The sequence below is a fragment of the Ziziphus jujuba genome, chromosome 6 (genome assembly GCF_031755915.1).
Source record: "Ziziphus jujuba cultivar Dongzao chromosome 6, ASM3175591v1".
NCBI lineage: Eukaryota > Viridiplantae > Streptophyta > Magnoliopsida > Rosales > Rhamnaceae > Ziziphus > Ziziphus jujuba.
The window spans coordinates 551,572-559,987 of NC_083384.1; the positions used below are offsets into that span (position 1 = coordinate 551,572).

Genomic DNA, 8,416 nt, shown 5'->3' on the forward strand with positions numbered 1-8,416 from the left:
TGATACATGATTCATTGACATATCAATTAGATCTATAAATTATCACCAAAATATTTTTTTTTTCTATTTTAGGTCTAAATTTTTATCTTTTGTGAGTGCCGAAAAGATGATTTTGGTATACCTATTTGAATATAATTTTATTTGATCAAATTTGGAATTATTAACAAAATTAAGATTATTCTATTGTGTATACTAAATTAAAATGAATGGCATTATTATTGATCAATAAAACCACCTAACACTAAAAAAAGGGTAGGAACAAAGTGGGGGGGTAGATTTCATTTTATGGTAAAAAATTCATTCATCTCAGTTATTTCGCAAGAAGAAAAAGTAGGATCTGTTGAATTTCAAATACACCGCCTCACAAATAGGTTACGAAAACTTTCATCACATTTAGAATTGCACATAAAAGACTATTTATCTCAAAGAGGCCTATGTCAAATTTTAGGAAAACGCCAACGGCTGCTATCTTATTTGTGAAAGAAAAATAGAATATGTTATAAAGAATTAATTAATCAATTTGAAAAAGCAAAAATAGAATATTCGGGAATAAAAAACTTGCTAATTTGAAAATGCAGTTTATTTTGAATTATTTGATTTACTAGATCTTGAATTTGAATTTTAATGAACTAATTTTAGTTTTTAGCAATTCATGAAAGACTGAATTGAGGAAAAACCTATGAATATACCAACTACAAGAAACGACCTCATGGTAGTAAATATGGGTCCCCACCACCCATCAATGCATGGTGTTCTTCAACTCATTGTTACTCTAGATGGTGAAGATGTTATTGACTGTGAACCAATATTGGGCTATTTAGACCGCGGGATGGAAAAAATTGTGAAAATCCAAACAATTATACAATATCTACCTTATGTAATGCATTGGGATTATTTAGCTATATGTTCACAGAAGCAATAACCGTAAATGGTCTGGAGCAGTTGGGAAATATTCAAATGCCTAAAAAAGCCAGCTATATCAGAGTAATTATGTTGGAGTTGAGTCATATAGCTTCTCATGGTAGATATTGGTGCACAAACACCTTTCTTCTATATTTTCTGAGAAAGAGAATTAATATATGATCTATTCGAGGAGTAGCTGCTGATCTACCTCATGGCTGGATAGATAAATGTTTGGATTTTTGCGATTATATTTTAACAGGAATCGCTGAATATAAAAAATTAATTGCTCAAAATTCGATTTTTTTAGAATGAGTTGAAGGAGTAGGCATTATTGGTACAGAGGAAGTAATAAATTGGGCTTAGCAGGACCAATGCTGCGGGCTTCCGGAATACATTGGTGATACAAACCTAGGACGACCTGCTCCTAAACCCGTATTATATTAGCCCGGTTCTTTAATTAAGTTCAAGTTCTAATGGAATGGACCTCAACCCCTAACCAACCTGTGGTTAGAAACCTTGGTATAATGTAGACGCCACAATAGGGGATGGAAAACCTATTGATAAGTCAAGCTAAAACAACCAATTCTCTAATGGTGTTTTAGGTGTTCTCAACGAACAAATAGATAATTAATCTCACAAGTATTTTCTTAATCAAATCAAAGTTTTCAAAGTTATATTATTAATGAAAAATAAGCCTTTAAATAGGCTTTGAAAGAAACAAACTAAACCCTAAAAACCCTAGGAAAAACCGGCCACACAATGAAGAAGTCTACCTTGGCCGAAACTTTCCTTTTCCTAATCTAATTTGGATTAATTAATTCCTTTATTTTGAATTAGGAATTAATTAATTTACAATGAAAATAATAAAATAATAACTTTCCCAATCTTATTTGTCCCGAAAATAAATAAATAGAAACTAAAAATAATGGTAGTTTCCTAAAACAAAAAGTAGAATAAAATTAGGGAACTAAAACACTAGCTTTTTTGACTAAATTGACTTTGACCAATCTTTGACCAAAGTGAGCTCCAAATCAGCTTCAATATGCTTTGTAGGATGCCAAATAAGCTTATTGTGAAGTTCCTCACGTTGCCCTTGCTTGGAAGTATGAGAAAAGGCTAATACAGTAAAATACAGTAAAGCCAGCAAGGAATACAGCAAATCCGGCCTTTCCTTCTCCTTGTGCGCAAACCACCTCGTTGGTCGGCTTTGAAGCTGCTTTGGCTGGTTTCTATGACTCATCCTCCATATGAATTGAACCCATAAAGATGGGGTTCCAAATCATACAACCCGGCCTCCTTATTATCACCAAAAACGTCACCCGACCCTGTTTTGGCTTCTGTTGCTTGTACGAGTAAAACAGGCCTTTGTTCTTTAGATGTGGCCAACCCCTCTTGACTATGACTTATTCCTTGTATGAAGACAGCAAGATTGTCCTTGAACTTCTTGGCTTGGGCCCTAGTGATCGGTCCCACCTTCATTTGTAATGGGTCAACACCCCAGCGGGTTGTCGGTCGAGCAGTCTCGGGTGGATTCGCATCATTCCCCTCCTCTTAAAAAGGATTTGTCCTCAAATTGAAGTCATCACCTGCAGCAAAAGGAGACAAATCAGCAACATTTAAGGTAGCACTAACATTATACTCACCTGGTAGATCAAGTTTGTAGGCATTATCGTTTATCCTCTCCAAAACTTGGAAAGGTCCATCACCCCTCGGCATGAGTTTTGATTTCCTTTGTTCGGGAAATCTTTCCTTTCGTAAGTGCAACCAAATCAATTCTCCTGGGTCAAACACTATTACAAAAAAAATCTAGAAATACATGCTCATCTTTGCAAAAATCACATTTTTCAATGTTAGCAAACAATCTTTCCTTTCTAAGAACTTGCAAAACTTGCCTAAGTTGATCCACATGGTCATCCAAATTTCGACTATATATTAGAATGTCATCAAAATAAACAACCACAAATTTACCAATAAATGGATGAATTACATGATTCATAAGCCTCATGAAAGTACTAGGTGCATTGGATAATCCAAAAGGCATAACTAACCATTCATAGAGCCCATATTTAGTTTTAAATGTGGTTTTCCATTCATCACCTTCTTTCATTCTAATTTGATGATAACCACTCCTAAGATCAATTTTAGTAAACATGCAAGCACCATGCAACTCATCAAGCATATCACCTAACCTAGGAATGGGATGTTTATATTTAATGGTGATGTTATTTCTAGCCCTACAATCATCCAACAAAACAGGTACAGAACATAGACCTAAACTCTCACGAATATAACCTTTGTCATGTAAAACACTTACTTGTTTTTGCAGCTCCTTTGTTTCTTCGGGATTGCTCCTATAATCTAGTCTATTTGGTATGGCAGCCCCTAGAACAAAGTCAATTTGATGTTCTATCCCTCGAATAGGTGGTAGTCCACTTGGAATCTCACTTGGGAAGACATCTCCAAATTCCTTCAAAAGAGAAATGATTGAACTTGGCAATTCAAGTTCTCCAAAGTTAGTTTGATCATTAAAATAATTTTCTTTGTAAAGCATGACCAGCAAAGGTTTCTTACACTCAATAACCTTATTAATATCCCTTAAACTCAAATAAAAATTCTGGTTTTTCCTCTCTTTTCTTTCTTTTCTTTTTCTTTCCTCGGTTTGGCTCTCATTGGCGGAAATTTCCAGTTTTTTTGTGCTCTCGGGTTTGCTCTCTTTTCTCACCCCTCTCTCGGCTTTTTCTTGGTCTTTCCACTCAATATGAACCTTAGAAACCTTACCTTGGTCAGCAACCTCAATCTTACCTTCTTGGAAGGATGGTGAAGCCGTTGGTGCCATACTTGCTTTTTCCTTTAGTTTTTCGGCTTCTCTCCTTTGTTGCATTTGTAATTGGTCTTTGTAAACCTCTTTAGGAGATAATGGTTCCAGCTTGACCTTCTTCCCTTTCAACCTGAAAATAATACTATTTTCTCGACCAAAATGAGTAGCATCTTTATCAAATTGCCATGGTCTACCTAATAGTACATGTCCAGCAATCATAGGCACAATATCACATAAAACTACATCCTCATATCTACCTATATTAAATTTTACTTTGGCTTGTTTGTTTACTTTCATCTCACCACTATCATTAAGCCATTATAATCTATAAGGTTCTGGATGTTTAATTGTTTTCTAGCCTAATTTATCAACTACAAGATTACTTATCACATTAGTACAACTCCCACTATCTATAATCATGCTACAAATTTTACCTTGTATTTCGCAACGAGTATGGAAGATGTTTTCTCTTTGTATCTGCTCTTCATCTTTATAGACAGCAAGTACTCTCCTTGAAACCAAGCTCAACTCAGCATTAGATGTATCTACAGGTTCGGCTTCATCTTCATTGCAATCCTCCTCTCGCTCGGTTTCATCTCCACTTTCTTCACTTGCGGATTCCAGCTCACCATCACCCTTTAATACCATGATTCTTCTATTTGGGCATTGGCTGGATATGTGTCCTCTTCCTTGGCACTTAAAACAAATTATTTCTCTAGATTTTTAAGGTTTAGGATCAGATTTTATCTCACCTCTAAGTGCTTGGACAGATTCGGTCTTGACCTCCCTTCTTGGCCGGTTGGTAGATTCTTCTCCTAATTTCGGCCTCAACTTGTTTTCATAAGTGGAATTGTTTTTCCAGCCACTTGAACTTGTCCTTCCACTGCTAGAAACTCCTCCAAACCGTGTACTAACACCCCTCCTCTTGAATTGGTTCTCAAGCTTAATGGCTACATGCAACATCTCCTCCAATTCCAAGTATTGTTGTAATTCAAGTTGGTTGGCAATGTCACGGTTCAAGCCACCAAGAAATCTCGCCATTGTTGCTTCTCTATGCTCATTCATATTCAGCCTCATCATTAACATCTCCATCTCTTTGTAATAATCCTCCACGGACCTACTTCCTTGAGACAAAGATTGAAGCCTTTCATGTAGCAACCTTTGGTAATGAGATGGCACAAACCGCTTTCTCATGGCTTCTTTCATTTGACGCCATGTTGTAATCAAGTCATCACCAACCCTTCTTCGGGTGCTTTGCTCATTTATCCACCATTGGAGTGCATAATGGCCAAACTCCATTGCTGCCAACTTCACCTTCTTACTTTCCAAATAGTTGTGGCAGTCAAAAATCATCTCCATTTTTTCTTCCCACTCCAAATAAGCTTCGGGATCACTTTTACCCATAAAAGGTGGGATATTAACCTTGATATTTCCCAAATCTTCATCTATATCTTCCCTCCTATATCCCCCACGGCCAGCTCTATCTTGGACAGCAAAGGTTTCGTCCATACCTTCCTCAAAATCACCGTCGAATGGCTCCTCATCAAATTCCTCTCTCGGCCTCTCGCGACCTCCTCGTCCTCGGCCTCGTCCTCCATGGAATTCTTGCCTATTTATTTTATTCGGCCTTCCTTGTGAGGCTTCTAGTCTTCCCACTCTTTGATTTACATGCTCAAATTGAGCACTAACCCGCTGTATTGATTCCAAAATAGCTCTCATGTCCACTTGGTCTCCACTCCCGGTAGCTCGGTCATCGCCATGAAATGCTACGGACTCTTCCTCATTGATCCTCAAGGGTGGATCCCCTCTTCTTATTCTAGAATCTGCCATGTTAGTAAAATACTGCAAAAATAAAATAAATCCTCACAATATTCACTCCCTCACGTGTTTCACTCAAACAAGGTCTCGACACTCGTGTTTGCACACTAGTTTCGGCTTTTACCCTCTTTTAAGCTCACACACTCTTGCCTTTTTCCACTCAATGAATTATCTAAAAGTTCTAATTAAAACACCCACAAAACAGCAATTAGATCACTAGTATATTTTAATTAAACTTATCAACAAAACAGTAGCAAAAAGTAGGCAATACCGAAAGAATCCAACAAATCCTAATTTTTCGGCTTTTTAGACAAGAAAACACAAAATAATGGTAAAACGTTTGAATTTTTGAAAACTGCACCAGATGGTAGTAGATTATGAGTTCAAGAATAAAATTCCAGGAAAAGAAATTCAAATACGATCAAGAATCAAAGAGAACAAAAATATAGAAAAGTGTTGGTTGTTGTTCTTATAATTCAAGTTTTGTATCAAGTTCTAATGGAATGGACCTCAATCCCTAACCAACCTGTGGTTAGAAACCTTGGTATAATGTAGACACCACAATAGGGGATGGAAAACCTATTGATAAGTCAAGCTAAAACAACCAATTCTCTAATGGTGTTTTAGGTGTTCTCAACGAACAAATAGATAATTAATCTCACAAGTATTTTCTTAATCAAATCAAAGTTCTCAAAGTTATATTATTAATGAAAAATAAGCCTTTAAATAGGCTTTGAAAGAAACAAAATAAACCCTAAAAACCCTAGGAAAAACCGGCCACACAATGAAGAAGTCTACCTTGGCCGAAACTTTCCTTTTCCTAATCTAATTTGGATTAATTAATTCCTTTATTTTGAATTAGGAATTAATTAATTTACAATGAAAATAATAAAATAATAACTTTCCTAATCTTATTTGTCCAGAAAATAAATAAATAGAAACTAAAAATAATGGTAGTTTCCTAAAACAAAAAGTAGAATAAAATTAGGGAACTAAAACACTAGCTTTTTTGACTAAATTGACTTTGACCAATCTTTGACCAAAGTGAGCTCCAAATCAGCTTCAATATGCTTTGTAGGATGCCAAATAAGCTTATTGTGAAGTTCCTCATGTTGCCCTTGCTTGGAAGTATGAGGAAAGGCTAATACAGTAAAATACAGTAAAGCCAGCAAGGAATACAGCAAATCCGGCCTTTCCTTCTCCTTGTGCGCAAACCACCTTGTTGGTCGGCTTTGAAGCTGCTTTGGCTGGTTTCTATGACTCATCCTCCATATGAATTGACCCCATAAAGATGGAGTTCCAAATCATACAACCCGGCCTCCTTATTATCACAAATAACGTCACCCGACCCTGTTTTGGCTTCTATTGCTTGTATGAGTAAAAAAGGCCTTTGTTCTTTAGATGTGGCCAACCCCTCTTGACTATGACTTATTCCTTGTATGAAGACAGCAAGATTGCCCTTGAACGTCTTGGCTTGGGCCCTAGTGATCGGTCCCACCTTCATTTGTAATGGGTCAACACCCCAGTGGGTTGTCGGTCGAGCAGTCTCGGGTGGATTCGCATCAATTGGGATCTTCATAAAGTTGATCATTATGAGTGTTACGACGAATTTGATTGGGAAGTCCAGTGGAAAAAAGTAGAAGATTCATTATCGTTATCTAATCTAAATTGGTGAAATGACAGAATCCATAAAAATTATTCAACAGGCTCTGGAAGGAATTCCGGGAGGGCCATATGAGAATTTAGAAATTTGATACTTTGATAGAGAAAAAAAATCCCAAATGGAATGATTTTGAATATCGATTTATTAGTAAAACACCTTCTCCTACATTTGAATTACCGAAACAATAACTCTATGTTAGAGTTGAAGCCCCAAAAGGAGAATTGATAATTTTTCTGATAGGGGATCGGGGTGGTTTTCCTTGGAGATGGAAAATTCGCCCGCCAGGTTTTATCAATTTGCACATTCTTCCTCAGTTTGTTAAAAGAATGATATTAGCTAATATTATGACGATACTAGGTAGCATAGATATCATTATGGGAGAAGTTGATAGTTGAAATGATAATTGATACGATAGAAGTACAAGATATCAATTATTTTTCTTGATTGGAGTTTTTCAAAGAGGTCTACGGAATTATATGAGCCTTTATTCCTATTTTTACTCTTGTATTGGGAATCACAATAAGCATAGTGGTAATTGTATGGTTAGAAAGAGAAATATCCGTAGGACTGCAGCAACGTATTGGACATGAATACACTAGCCTTTTGGGAGTTCTTCAAGTTCTAGCAGATGGGACAAAACTTCTTTTCAAAGAAAATCTTCTTCCGTCGGGAGGAGATACCCATTTATTTAGTATCGGACCATCCATAGCAGTCATATCAATTTTAGTAAGCTATTCACTAGTTCCTTTTGGCTATCACCTTGTTTTAGCGGATCTTAATATCAGTGTTTTTTTATGGATTGCCATTTCCAATATTGCTCCCATTGGACTTCTTATGTCAGGATACGGGTCAAATAATAAATATTCTTTTTTAGGCGGTCTACGAACTGCTCCTTAATCAATTAGTTATGAAATACCATTACCTTTATGTGTGTTATCAATATCTCTACGTGTAATTCGTTGAGACATAAATTTTTCTCTATTCCTTCCTCTCTATTCTTTTCTTTCTAGGAAAGGGGTAGAATGAATTGAGTAGATATCTTCATTTTTTTATTCATTATTCGGATTGATGAACTAAACTAGATAGTTGGATGAGTGAAAGGGAACAACTTCTATATAAATTCGTAGTAAAGATATTGAGTCTCATTTTCTATGTATAAGAGTTAGAGAGTTGAGTAGAAATAAACGGAAGCAGAAGCATCCATTTACCCCAAG

General features: G+C 36.2%; 1 pseudogene; it reads left to right on the forward strand.

The window, feature by feature from the left end:
- The first annotated feature begins 679 nt into the window (after positions 1-679).
- On the forward strand, positions 680-8,165 carry LOC125420922 (NAD(P)H-quinone oxidoreductase subunit 1, chloroplastic-like; annotated as a pseudogene).
- Positions 8,166-8,416: the final 251 nt, after the last annotated feature.